This window comes from Bos mutus, chromosome 12, assembly GCF_027580195.1.
Source record: "Bos mutus isolate GX-2022 chromosome 12, NWIPB_WYAK_1.1, whole genome shotgun sequence".
NCBI classification, from domain to species: Eukaryota; Metazoa; Chordata; class Mammalia; order Artiodactyla; family Bovidae; genus Bos; species Bos mutus.
Genome location: NC_091628.1, coordinates 45,795,361 through 45,809,672, shown reverse-complemented (window position 1 = coordinate 45,809,672; position 14,312 = coordinate 45,795,361).

Below are 14,312 nucleotides of genomic sequence, written 5' to 3'. Positions count from 1 at the left end.
TTTCAGAATTTAGGTTTTTAAGAAGTAAATATTAGAGATGTCTTTGAAGTGATCTTTTCTATTTTATTTGCATCACCTACACCTAAGAGAAAACAAATATCCTGAATTAGATGTACATTCTTCCTTTTAATATGCTAAATTATTACTATAAAATTATATTAACTATATAACATATATCAATTTTTTTACATTTTTATTTTTATAGTTATATTAAGCTATTATCACTTGTGACTTGATTTTATCACCCCAAAAATGTATTAGAGATTCATCACATTGATTTTTATAGAATTGGCATATTCTATTTTCTGCTTAACATTCCAATGATCATACAATTTATTCATCCATTCTATCATTGTGTGACATTTAAAGTTGTTTAATCAACTTGCTAAAAAAATGCCACAATCAACTCTTTTGTACAAGTGTCTTTGTACATGTATGAGAATTCTCTCATATATATAACTAATAATGAAACAACAAAATATCTGTGCATTTTCAATTTTACTAGATATTATTAAAATATCTTGTTATGAAATCTTACATATGCTGTTTGCAAAATCAGTTTTCCTGAATTTCCTAAAAAGTTTTTTTGTCTATTTTAAAACACTTTTTATGTGCTTTATTTCTTTACTGTATCAGTGTTGTATTTGTATATTATTTCTTATAGTAGTATTATTTAACATATTGTTTTCCTATAAATGATGTGTCAATTGCAATTTATTGAATCATATCATTTCATTAGAGAGTAGGAATCCCACTTGGGCGTATAACCATACAGGCATATGTGTATATAAAAGCATATTAACATATACACATAAAACACATATATACATATATAGTTATATATGTGGTTAGTGGTATATACGTGGATATGAATATCAAAGAATTTCTATCATTTTATTCATTTTCTCTGTATCATTATTTTTCTTGAAATGATTGTAGTTTTATAATTTGTCTACACAGCTAGAAGATAGAATCTCATCTTTCTTCCTTTTTCTCCTGTTTCACTTTTCTTTTCTCTTCCTTCTTTCTTTTCTTTATTTCCTCCTCCCTTTTTTCTCTCCTCCTCTTCTTTTCCATCACCTCTCTTTCTGCCATTCTTTGCTACTACCTCTTCCTTTTTTCCTCTGTTCTGAAAATTATCATGACCATTATTTCACATATGAATTTTGGAATCCACTTCAACTTATTTGACTTCCCTGGTGGCTCAGACAGTAAAGTGTCTGCCTACAATGCAGGAGACCTGGGTTCGATCCATGGATCGGGAAGATCCTCTGGAGAAGGAAATGGCAACCCATGCCAGCACTCTTGCCTGGAAAATCCCATAGACGGAAGAGCCTAGTAGGTTCCAGTCCATGGGGTCGCGAAGAGTCGGACACGACAGAGTGACTTCACTTTCACTTTTTCAGCTTATCAGATCTTTTGGGGATTTTTATTGGAAGATTGGGAAGAATTTCATTATTTAAATAAATCTTTCTATATAGAATGTCTCTGCTCTTATATAAGTGTATTTTCATGTTTTGTAAAAGTCATACATTTTTATTTCATAATCTTTCATATCTTTTATTGGATTTATCCCCAAAAGTGTTATATTATCATTGCCATTATTATTAATATTTTGGCTATTGAAATTCAGATACACTTTATTACATACTCACATTTTTTTTGTAGAAACATAGGGATGTTACTGGGCTTCGCTAGTGGCTCACACGGTTAAGAATCTGCCTACAATGCAAGAGACCCAGGTTCAATCCCTTGGTCAAGAAGATCCCCTAGAGAAGGGAATGGCTATGTGCTGCAGTATTCTTGCCTGGAAAATTCCATGCACTGAGGATCCTGGAGGGTTACAGTCCACGTGGTCACAAAGAGTCAGACATGACTGAGAGGCTAACCCTTTCCCCTTCAGGAATGTTATTATTATTTTTTAAATTTAAATTTATTTATTTTAATTAGAGGCTAATTACTTTATTATTTTTATATGTTGAGATTTTTCAGAATAATTTTGAATTTTTACTAGTCCCAGTTGATTATCTAAAGATCTTTTGCACAGTTTCTCTGGATAGAATATGTATAGGAAACTGTGAAAATTTGTCACCTTCTTTATAGTTCTTAAATGTCACAACTTTCTTGATTTATTGCATTGCCTAAGACTTCAAATAAAATGTTGACTAAACATGGTGGTAGTAGACATGCACCCTGATTTTAAAGCTAATAAGCATAAAATTTTAACAATTAATAATGCTATTTGCTGTACAGTTTGGTAGTGCTGGGAAAGAGCAAATTAGCCAAGATGGCATGGTCAGGCTCTCTCACCCTATAGCCTCTCACTCTTGCCCCACATTTTGTAAATAATGATTATGTAACAGCTGAGATCTGAGATGTAGCACTGCCCATGTGTATCACAAGGTCTCACTTGGTCACGAGTTCCTTTGTGCTTTCGGGATATATGAGCTCCACCACAAGGTCTCACTTGGTCACGAGTTCCTTTGTGCTTTCGGGATATATGAGCTCCACCTAAAAATTGGTGGCATTACTGCTGCATCATGGCTGTGTCTGTTGGGTCAGCCAGGAGAGGAGAAAATATAGCATGTCTACTGCTATGACTGCTGTATCAACCAAGAGAGAATAAACGTGTCTGCAGTTCCTTTGGCTCCTTGAGTCTCCCCTCAGCCTCTTATCTCACGCCTTGCCTACCCAGGGTTCAGCGAACAGTGTGAGCAGCAAGACGATTGGCACTGTGAACAGGATGAACAGTGAAACAATTGGCATAGTTGGCAGGATACCCAGCATGTAGGAAGCCCCAGTGGCTTAATAATAGCTCACTTTTTCCTGATCTAGCTATTATCTGTGATTACATTCCACTACATCATCATGATTATTCTCTTTGTTTTTAACCAAATAAAATGGATGGAGGGCAAATGATTCTCAACAGCCTTAAAGATAGATACGCTCTAGTATATATATGGGAGAAGGCAATGGCACCCCACTCCAGTATTCTTGCCTGGAAAATCCCATGGACAGAGAAGCCTGGTAGGCTGCAGTCCATGGGGTCGCTAAGAGTCAGACACAACTGAGCGACTTCACTTTCACTTTTCACTTTTGTGCATTGGAGAAGGAAATGGCAACCCACTCCAGTGTTCTTGCCTGGAGAATCCCATGGACAGAGAAGCCTGGTAGGCTGCAGTCCGTGGGGTCGCACAGAGTCGGACACGACTGAAGCGACTTGGCGGTGGTGGCAGTATATATATGGTAAATTTATTTTTATGTATCCTATTTGGGATTTATTTTGCTTTCTGAATCTGAAAGTTCCATTGGTTAATTTTGTGAAATATGAAAAGATTCTAAATTTTAAGCTACCACTTGGAGGAGAGTCATCTTTGATAACCACATGAGCTATGCTAGACATGAGGAGGATGTCTAACACCCTCACTCCCCTTTTCTTGTTTGTTTTAGTCACTGAAATTATTAGCTTAAGAAGAAAATTGGTTCTGCATAGCAATTGTAATTAAGAATCCTGACTGATATACTCTTTTATAAATTTTCCTCAAGTTGTTTATTTTGTGACTGATTTTGTAGAAGATTTTCTATTTTTTTCCAGAGAGCTAGATTTTGGTTTGATGATCTTTATCATTATTTCTTATTGGTAAATTACTATTTTTTCCACACCCTCTGGGAATGCTCTGTGGTATATTTTCTAACCTCTTGAGTCAATTTCTTTTCATTTTGTCTCTGTTCTTTTCCAAAACATGAGTTCCATACTATAAATATTCCTCTAAACCCCATAGGATCTACTTCTCTAGATATAGTCTCAATATCATTCTCTTCTAAACATTTGATGATTTCCATTCTCATTTCTTAAACTGTGATTTATGTAGAATACCTAAATTTTCCAATAAAAGGAAATTTTAAAAATAACCCATGGCAGACCACTCCAGTACTCTTGCCTGGAAAATCCCATGGACAGAGGAGCCTGGTGGGCTGCAGTCCATGGGGTCGCTAAGAGTCAGACACAACTGAGAGACTTCTCTTTCACTTTTCACTTTCATGTATTGGAGAAGGAAATGGCAACCCACTCCAGTATTCTTGCCTGAAGAATCCCAGGGATGGGGGAGCCTGGTGGGCTGCCATCTCTGGGATTGCACAGAGTCGGACATGACTGAAGCGACTTAGCAGCAGCAGTGGCGGATGTATGGCAAAACCAATACAATATTGTAAAGTAAAAAAATAAAATATATATTTTAAAAAGTCTTTTTAATGATTTATAACTCAGTGGAAAAGGTCAGTTTTCATTCTGGTTCCAAAGAAAAGTGAAAGTTGCTCAGTTGTGTCTGACTGTTTAAGACTATAGTCCATGGAATTCTGCAGGCCAGAAAGCTGGAGTGGGTAGCCTTTCCCTTGTCCAGTGGATCTTCCCAGCCCAGGAATCGAATATAGGTCTCCCACATCGCAGGCAGATTCTTTACCAGCTGAGCCACAAGGGAAGCTCAAGAATACTGGAATGGTTAGCCTATCCCTTCTCCAGTGGATATTCCTGACCCAGAAATCGAACCAGGATCTCCTGCACTGCAGGCAGATTCTTTACCAACTGAGTTATCAGGGAAACCCAGTTCCAAAGAAGAATAAAGGCAAAGAATGTTCAAACTACTGTACAATAACTCTCATTGCACGGGCTAGCAAGTTTATGCTCAATATCTTTTAAGCTAGGTTTCAACAGTATGTAAACTGAAAAATTCCAGTTGTACACGCTGGGGTTTGAAGAGGCAGAGGAACCAGAGATCAAAGTACCAGCATTCGTTCAGTTCAGTTGCTCAGTCATGTTGGACCCTTTGCGACCTCATGAACTGCAGCACACCAGGCCTTCCTGTCCATCACGAAGTCCCGGAGTTTACTCCACTCTTGTCCATTGAGTTGGTGATGCCATCCAACCATCTCATCCTCTGTCATCCCCTTCTCCTCCCGCCTTCAATCTTTCCCAGCATCAGGGTCTTTTCAAATGAGTCAGCCCTTCACAATAGGTGGCTAAAGTATTGGAGTTTCAGCTTCAGCATCTGTCCTTCCAATGAACACTCAGGACTGACCTCCTTTACGATGGACTGGTTGGATCTCCTTGTAATCCAAGTAACTCTCAAGAGTCTTCTCCAACACCACAGTTCAAAAGCATCAATTCTTCAGTGCTCAGCTTTCTTTATAGTCCAACTCTTACATCCATACATGACTACTGGAAAATCCATAGCCTTGACTAGATGGATTTTTGTTGGCAAAGTAATGTCTCTGCTTTTCATTATGCTGTCTAGGTTAGTCTTAATTTTCCTTCCAAGGAGTAAGCATCTTTTAATTTCATGGCTGCAGTCACCATCTGCAGTGATTTTGGAGCCCTCAAAAATAAAGTCTGACACTGTTTCCACTGTTTCCCCATCTATTTGCCGTAAAGTGATGGGACCAGATGCCATGATCTTCGTTTTCTGTATGTTGAACTTTAAGCCAACTTTTTCACTCTCCTCTTTTTCTTTCATCAAGAGTCTATTTAGTTCTTCACTTTTTGCCATAAGGGTGGTGTCATCTGCTTATCTGAGGTTATTGGTATTTCTCCTGGTAATCTTGATTCCAGCTTGGGCTTATTTCAGCCCAGTGTTTCTCATGATATACTCTGCATAGAAGTTAAATAAGTACAGTGACAATATAGAGCCTTAATGTACTCCTTTCCCTATTTGGAACCAGTCTGTTGTTCCACGTGCAGCTCTACCTATTGCTTCCTGACCTGCATACAGATTTCTTAAGAGGCAGGTCAGGTGGTCTGGTATTCCTATCTCTTTCAGAATTTTCCACAGTTTATTGTGATCCACACAGTCAAAGGCTTTGGCATAGTCAATAAAGTAGAAGTAGATGTGTTTCTGGAACTCTCTTGCTTTTTTGATGATCCAACGGATGTTGGCAATATGATCTCTGGTTCCTCTGCCTCTTCTAAAACCAGCTTGAACATCTGGAAGTTCACGTTTCACATACTGTTGAAGCCTGGCTTGGAGAACTTTGAGCATTACTTTACTAGTGTGTGCTGCTGCTAAGTCATTTCAGTCGTGTCCGACTCAGTGCAACCCCATAGACAGCAGCCCACCAGGCTCCCCCGCCCCTGGGATTGTCCAGGCAAGAACACTGGAGTGGGTTGCCATTTCCTTCTCCAATGCATGAAAGTGAAAAGTGAAAGTGAAGTCGCTCAAGTCGTGTCCGACCCTCAGTGACCCCATGGACTGCAGCCTACCAGGCTCTTCCATCCACGGGATTTTCCAGGCAGGAGTACTGGAGTGGGGTGCCATTGCCTTCTCCGACTAGTGTGTGAGATGAGTGCAATTGTAAAGGAGTTTGAGCATTCTTTCGTATTGCCTTTCTTTGGGATTGGAATGGAAACTGACATTTTCCAGTCCTGTGGCCACTGCTGAATTTTCCAAATGTGCTGGCATATTGAGTGTAGCACTTTCACAGTATCTTTTAGGGTTTGAAATAGCTCAACAGGAATTCCATCACCTCCACTAGCTTTGTTCGTAGTGATGCTTCCTAAGGCCCACTTGACTTTACATTCCAGGATGTATGGCTCTAAGTGAATGATCACACCATCGTGATTATCTGGGTCATGAAGATCTTTTTTGTATAGTTTTGTGTAAACTGGCCACCTCTTCTTAACATATTTTGCTTCTGTTAGGTCAATACCATTTCTGTCCTTTATTGAGCAGCATTCGTTGGATCATAGCAAAAGCAAGGGAATTCCAGAAAAAAAACAAAACAAAACATCTACTTCTGTTTCATTGACTACAATAAAGAATTTGACTGTATGGACCTCAACAAACTGTGCAAAATTCTTCAAGACATGGGAGTATCAGAACTCCCTATCCATTTCCTGAAAACTTGCATGCAAGTATCAACAGTTAGAACCAAAAATGGAATGACAGAGTGGTTCAACATTGGGAAGGGAGTAGATCAAGTGTAGATATTGTCATCCTGCTTATTTAACTTCTATGCAGAGTACTTCATGCAAAATGCAGGATGGATGAATCACAAGTTGGAATCAAGATTTCTGGGAAAATAATAACCTCAGATATGCAGATGATACCACTCTAATGGCAGTAAGTGAAGAGGAACTAAAGAGACTCTTGATGAAGGTGAAAGGGGAGAATGAGAAAGCTAGCTTAAAATTATGGGGAGGGAGGAGGGTTCAGGATGGGGAACACATGTATACCTATGGCGGATTCATTTTTATATTTGGCAAAACTAATACAATTATGTAAAGTTTAAAAATAAAATAAAATTAAAAATTAAAAAAAAAATTCAACATTCAAAAAACTAAGATCATGACGTTTGGTCTGATCACTTCCTGGCAAATGAAGGGTAAAAAGTGGAAGCAGTAACAGCTTTTCTTTTCTTGGCCTCCAAAATCACTGTGGATGGTGACTGCAGCCATGAAATTAGAAGATACTTGCTTCTTAGAAGGAAAGCTTTGACAAACCTAGTTCAGTTCAGTTCAGTTGCTCAGTCATGTCTGACTCTTTGTGACCCATGAACCACAGCATATGCCAGGGCTCCTGTCCATCACCAACTCCCGGAGTCCACACAAACCCTGACACAAGTCAGTGATGCTCCTGACCTGCATACAGATTTCTTAAGAGGCAGGTCAGGTGGTCTGGTATTCCTATCTCTTTCAGAATTTTCCACAGTTTATTGTGATCCACACAGTCAAAGGCTTTGGCATAGTCAATAAAGTAGAAGTAGATGTGTTTCTGGAACTCTCTTGCTTTTTTGATGATCCAACGGATGTTGGCAATATGATCTCTGGTTCCTCTGCCTCTTCTAAAACCAGCTTGAACATCTGGAAGTTCACGTTTCACATACTGTTGAAGCCTGGCTTGGAGAACTTTGAGCATTACTTTACTAGTGTGTGCTGCTGCTAAGTCATTTCAGTCGTGTCCGACTCAGTGCAACCCCATAGACAGCAGCCCACCAGGCTCCCCGGCCCCTGGGATTGTCCAGGCAAGAACACTGGAGTGGGTTGCCATTTCCTTCTCCAATGCATGAAAGTGAAAAGTGAAAGTGAAGTCGCTCAAGTCGTGTCCGACCCTCAGTGACCCCATGGACTGCAGCCTACCAGGCTCTTCCATCCACGGGATTTTCCAGGCAGGAGTACTGGAGTGGGGTGCCATTGCCTTCTCCGACTAGTGTGTGAGATGAGTGCAATTGTAAAGGAGTTTGAGCATTCTTTCGTATTGCCTTTCTTTGGGATTGGAATGGAAACTGACATTTTCCAGTCCTGTGGCCACTGCTGAATTTTCCAAATGTGCTGGCATATTGAGTGTAGCACTTTCACAGTATCTTTTAGGGTTTGAAATAGCTCAACAGGAATTCCATCACCTCCACTAGCTTTGTTCGTAGTGATGCTTCCTAAGGCCCACTTGACTTTACATTCCAGGATGTATGGCTCTAAGTGAATGATCACACCATCGTGATTATCTGGGTCATGAAGATCTTTTTTGTATAGTTTTGTGTAAACTGGCCACCTCTTCTTAACATATTTTTGCTTCTGTTAGGTCAATACCATTTCTGTCCTTTATTGAGCAGCATTCGTTGGATCATAGCAAAAGCAAGGGAATTCAGAAAAAAACAAAACAAAACATCTACTTCTGTTTCATTGACTACAATAAAGAATTTGACTGTATGGACCTCAACAAACTGTGCAAAATTCTTCAAGACATGGGAGTATCAGAACTCCCTATCCATTTCCTGAAAACTTGCATGCAAGTATCAACAGTTAGAACCAAAAATGGAATGACAGAGTGGTTCAACATTGGGAAGGGAGTAGATCAAGTGTAGATATTGTCATCCTGCTTATTTAACTTCTATGCAGAGTACTTCATGCAAAATGCAGGATGGATGAATCACAAGTTGGAATCAAGATTTCTGGGAAAATAATAACCTCAGATATGCAGATGATACCACTCTAATGGCAGTAAGTGAAGAGGAACTAAAGAGACTCTTGATGAAGGTGAAAGGGGAGAATGAGAAAGCTAGCTTAAAATTATGGGGAGGGAGGAGGGAGGAGGGTTCAGGATGGGGAACACATGTATACCTATGGCGGATTCATTTTTATATTTGGCAAAACTAATACAATTATGTAAAGTTTAAAAATAAAATAAAATTAAAAATTAAAAAAAAAATTCAACATTCAAAAAACTAAGATCATGACGTTTGGTCTGATCACTTCCTGGCAAATGAAGGGTAAAAAGTGGAAGCAGTAACAGCTTTTCTTTTCTTGGCCTCCAAAATCACTGTGGATGGTGACTGCAGCCATGAAATTAGAAGATACTTGCTTCTTAGAAGGAAAGCTTTGACAAACCTAGTTCAGTTCAGTTCAGTTGCTCAGTCATGTCTGACTCTTTGTGACCCATGAACCACAGCATATGCCAGGGCTCCCTGTCCATCACCAACTCCCGGAGTCCACACAAACCCTGACACAAGTCAGTGATGCCATCCAACCATCTCATCCTCTGTAGACCCATTCTCCTCTTGCCCTCAATCTTTCCCAGCATCAGGGTCTTTTCAAATGAGTCAGTTCTTCGCAACAGGTGGCCAAAGTATTGGAGTTTCAGCTTCAAAATCAGTCCTACCAATGGACACACAGGACTGGTCTCCTTTAGGATGGATTGGTTGGATCTCCTTGCAATCCAAGGGACTCTCAAGAGTCTTCTCCAACACCACAGTTCAAAAGTATCAATTCTTCAGTGCTCAGCTTTCTTTATAGTCCAACTCTCACATCCATACATGACCACTGGAAAAGCCATAACCTTGACTAGACAGACCTTTCTTGGCAAAGTAATGTCTCTGCTTTTTAATATGCTGTCTAGGTTGGTCATAACTTTCACCATCTGTAGTGATTTTGGAATCCAAAATAATGAAGTTAGCCACTGTTTCCACTGTTTCCCCATCTGTTTGCCATGAAGTGATGGGACCAGATGCCATGATCTTAGTTTTCTGAATGTTGAGCTTTAAGCCAACATTTTTACTCTCCTCTTTCACTTTCATCAAGAGGCTTTTTAGTTCTTCTTCACTTTCTGCCATAAGGGTAGTGCCATCTACATATCTGAGGTTATTGATGTTTCTCCTGGCAGTCTTGATTCAGGTTGTTCTTCCTCCAGCCCAGCGTTTCTCATGATGTACTCTGCATGTAAGTTAAATAAGTAGGGTGACAAAATACAGCCTTGACGTACTCCTTTTTCTATTTGGAACCAGTCTGTTGTTCCATGTCCACTTCTAACTGTTGCTTTCTGACCTATATACAGGTTTCTCAAGAGGCAGGTCAGGTGGTCTGGTATTCCCATCTCTTTCAGAATTTTCCAGTTTATTGTGATCCACACAGTTAAAGGCTTTGGCATAGACAGCCTATTAAAAAGCAGAAACATCAGTTTGAAGACAAATGTCCATAAGCTCAAAGCTATGGTTTTTCCAGTAGTCATGTATGGATGTGAGATTTGGACCAGAAGTAAAGGCTGAGCACCAAAGAGTTGATGCTTTCAAATTGTGGTGTTGGAGAAGAATCTTAAGAGTCCCTTGAACTGGAAGGAGATAGAACCAGTCAATCCTTAATGAAATCAACTCGTATTCCTGGAAGGACTGTTGCTGAAGCTGAAAAGCTTATACTTTGGCCATGTAATGCAAAGGGCCAATGAATTAGAAAAGACTCTGATATTGGGGAAGATTGAAGGCAATAGGAGAATGGTGTGGCAGAGGAAGAGATGGTAGATAGCTTCTCTGACTCAATAGACATGAATTTGAGCAAACTCAAGGAATTGGTGAAGAATAGGGGAGCCTGGTGTGCTGCAGTCCACGAGGTCACAAAGAGTCAGACGTGACTTGGTGACTGAACAACGACAACAATAACAATGAAGCCAGGTTGTTTACTATCTGAGCCACCAGGGAAGTCCCTCAGATGTAATATGTTCTAATATGTCAATCTTGTTAACTGCTATATTCAAATCTGTTAATAATATTTTTCCTGAATAATCTATCCAGTGCTGTAAAAGATGTATGAAAAAATTCTAATTATAGAGTTTTAACTTCTCTTAACATTTTGCTTCACATATTTTAATTTTATATTATTAGGTTCATGTAAATTATAATTACTTTCCTTCCTCATGTGTTAGAAACTGTTATGCACTTATACAATGACCTATTTTATTGCCACAGTAATATATGTGTCTTAAGTCTATTGTGTCTCAAGTTAAGTTAGCTAACATATCTGTCTATTGAAAAATATTTTTCCAGTACTATTTCCCGAGATTTTATTTTCAACCTTTTGTGTTCTTGTTTGGCCTTGTCTTTAAATAGTTTGCTGCTGAATATAATTTTGGAGATCTGATAATATCTAACTTTAATTTTGAGCTTTCGTATTTTGTACTTATGATTACTAATATACTCTATTTATTTCTAGTGTCCTATTTTTGTTCTCTACATGCCCTACTTTTCCTTGCTTCTATTTTTTCTTTTTCTTCCCTTTTCCAGTTTTGAACTGTTTAGATTTTTTTATTTTTCTCCTCCACTGACTTAGAAGTTATATTTCTATTCTTTTAGTGCTTCTCTTTAAATTTTAAACATGCTTTACTTAAATTCTAAAGTTAATAAAATCTCTTTTCTTTCTGTGGAACTTGAAGTATTTATAAAGGGATTAGTATGAAAGAGAGAAATTTATAGAGAAGGACAGTTTCTTCCTGTACAATGAAAAATTTGAGCATACCTTTCAAACTAGAAAAAAGTTTTCCTGAGTTTGAGGGATTGTAGAGAGATGATCCCTGTGGTTTCTTTATCTTCAGGGATCCCGTACCTGTTATAGAATCACTGGAAATGAAGTGACCGCTTCCCTTCCCTCCCCGCCCCGCACCCCAGCCTCCCCGGCCCTGCCACCTCTTACTGGAATGGGCACATGATCTCCTAGGCAGACAGAATCACACACAGGCTCTTAAGTGATTCACATCCCCACATGGACATGGAATCAGAAAAGACGCACCAGGACTGAAGTAGAGGAGAATATGGAGATAAAAGGTGTTTCAGTGATAATTTAATTGAAGCTACAGGTAATATCTCCCTCTGACAAATTGGTTGGCATTACATAAGGCCTCAAAATGGGGAAACAGAATGAGTCCTGAAAGTGAAAGTTCCTTTAAAGCAGGAGAAATGGGGATTTGGGATTAAAAAATGAAAATACAACCTGCAATTTTTACACATCTGAATTTATGCATTAAGATTATTATTCATAAAAATGAAAAGATAAGAAATTATGATATGAAGAGCAAAACAGTGACTTACTTTGTACAAAATTACATATTTGTTTAATTATATGTAAATACATTTAATATAATGTTTTTCCTCTGAAAGTAAAGGGAACAACTTAGAGTTCATGGAGTTTAGTATTCTTGTTTGCTAGTCTGTTACTAATCCTCAAGGTACTGAGTTACTGGCTCATGTCTAACTAATAGGCAGAGGATGAGATAGGACTAAATGTTTTTTGACTCTGAGTTTAGTGCTCTTCTTACTGTCCTCTTCTTGCTATATCTGATGCATGGGTAGGAAGGGACATTGAAGTAATCACATCAAAATGCTAACAATTCCCTGTAGCGGAAAGGCACAAAAGTCAGAGTTTCAGAATATCCTTGCAATTACTTATTTGTAAATCCAACAACATGACTAGTAAGAACTGTAAGTAATCAGTAATACTTAAAAAATACAGTGTTGGATCATCTAACAGTGTGTAACTATACTTTTTCTATTATTTTCTAAATACCATAGGCATTTGAAGAAAAACTCCATAATCATCATTTATAATAAGCAAATGTCCTAGAAGTGAAAGTGAAGGTCACACAGTCGTGTCCAACTCTTTGCGAACCCATGGACTATACAGTCCATGGAATTCTCCAGGCCAGAATACTGGAGTATTCTGGGTAGCCTTTCCTTTCTCCAGGGGATCTTCCCTACCCAGGGATTCAACCCAGGTCTTCTGCATTGCGGGCAGATTCTTTACCAGCTGAGCCACAAGGGAGGCCCGAGTGACCTAGAAAACTACATCAAAGGTTTCTCTTCATTTCTAAAACTGTTCACTGTGTTCTATGTGAATAGTAGGCTATTTTACTATTTAAATGGGAAAAAAGAAAAACCAGCTTTATTTCTATGTATAGGAGACTGAATGAAAGTATTATTTTCCTCTGAGTAATTTGTGACTATTTCAAGATTCTCAACAAATTCAAGCTTCATTTGACACAACATAAATTTAAAAAATATATTATAGAAGTTAGAAAATTCTACAAGAGTCATGAGCAATGCTTTTTTAAAAAAATCCATTCCTCTTAAAAAATACTAGAAAAATGGGGGAGTAAATTAAAAGTTCAGGTAGCAGATTTGTGCTAATGAAGACATCTCAATTGTTTCAATCATACCATGAAAAAATTAAATGAAGAAAGAAAAATTGTTTCATAAGAAATATACATGTATGTATATGATGTTCATAAAATATCTATGAAAGGAAAGATTACTAAATTTAGTCCAGAATTGAACCATGAGCGTTAAAATATTAAACCTTCATTAAAAACATTGCTGGTGATATTATCAGAACTAAACATTTCATGAGCCCAAAATATATACTAAAATGTGAATATTTTTAAATTTATGGAGCTATAGATTGAAAAAACATATTTGACATGGCGACCTCAAGACCCTATATGATGCTTAAAAATACTTATTAATATACTCTGCTTTCTTGGGAATGAAATTGACCCAATATACTGTACAATGATTTTTTAATACAATGATGAAAACATAAATGATGCTTGGATTAATTATAACATTTTGTGAATTAGTGTACCCATTTTAGTGTAAGATAAACTTATTTTTGTTATATGCTAGGTATGTCTCAGAAAATTTTGCCCTAATGATTAAGACTCTTATTATTACCCAGAAAAGGTGATACCTGAGAGGTGATTGATATAATTAGTGAAATGTGCTAGAAAATGATTAATTTGTTTAATAAGACTTATGTTCTTTTCCCTCTGTTTTTGCAAGTATATTGATTACCTTATATTTTCAAGACAGTTCTATGACCTAAAATTTTTCAAACTATATGAGTTCTAATTTTGACCGTACCATTGATTTGATTTGTTATTGATCTTCTAAGGATAAATTATTAACCCCATCTAGTAAAACAAAAATTGCTCAGTGTTTCATATGCTGAGTGAATGCACTAAGTTTTAAAAGGAATTCCCTGGGCAAAACTCAATACAATTGCCCTTTTG